Source organism: Camelina sativa, chromosome 5 (assembly GCF_000633955.1).
Source record: "Camelina sativa cultivar DH55 chromosome 5, Cs, whole genome shotgun sequence".
NCBI classification, from domain to species: Eukaryota; Viridiplantae; Streptophyta; class Magnoliopsida; order Brassicales; family Brassicaceae; genus Camelina; species Camelina sativa.
Window position 1 is genome coordinate 22,796,962 of NC_025689.1, and position 1,138 is coordinate 22,798,099.

Consider the following 1,138-nt stretch of genomic DNA (forward strand, 5'->3'; position numbering starts at 1 on the left):
ACTCATCATGTCAGTCATGATAGGAGTTTATTTGATGATCTTGATATGTCTATTCGTCAGCATGTTAATCTTCCCAATGGCAGTTTAGTTATGGTAGCTGGTATTGGTACAGTGGTGATCAATGGTTCTATCAGTTTGAGGAATGTTCTGTATATACCAGATTTCAGGCTAAATCTTCTCAGTATAAGTTCGTTGACTACAGACCTTGGTTCTCGTGTTATCTTTGATCCTAGTTCTTGCCTGATACAGGATCCTATCAGGGGATTGACAATTGGAAGAGGTAGAAGGATTGCTAATCTTTACATGTTGGACGTTGAAGACCCTGCAGATTCAAGACAACTATCTTCTTGTAGTTTGAATGCTGTAATAGATTCTTGTAGTCATCTAAAATCCAAATCAGATCTTTCAAATCTAGGAAAGCCCAAACTTTCATATATGGCATTGTTAACATAACTGAAAACAGAGGAAGAGAAGAACTGTGATTACCCCACTAGCGATGACAACACCGGCAACAACAGAGACGAGAGCACCATAAGTAACCCAAGCTTCTCTCTTAAAGGTCATAAGATAAGCGAACAGAGCGGTGAAAAACGGCGTCATAGCACCGACGGCTTGATTAAAAGAGACAAGAAGCTAACGAAGCGAGATATTACCACCAACGACGGAAGCACAAAAGACGATGCTTAACGTAGCAACCTTGAGGAACTGAGATCGAGATTTGAGGTGTTGAAGAGGAACAAGCTTTAGGAAAACGATTGATATGTAGCTAAGGAACTGAGATCTAATAATTTTGAGTTTTCTTTATTTGCCATGATTTTAGTTGAGAATCAAATTAAAAGGAATTAATCTGATTTTTTTTGCCAACCCAAATTTAAGAGAATCTCAACAAAATCAGGAATATAAATGGCATAAAACGTAATAAAACACACAATTCAGATATAGAAGTAATTTGCAAACTTTTATGTGTTATTCTAGTAAGACAGAAATCTCAACGTGTTAGTGTAGTAATAAACCTACTTTTATGCAATATTCTAGGTAATTTCCCAATCTGAAATTATATATATAACGTAAATGGTTCTAGATTTTGAGATATTTATAGAAATCTAACTTAATATTTGAATATTAACTTTTATTTTAT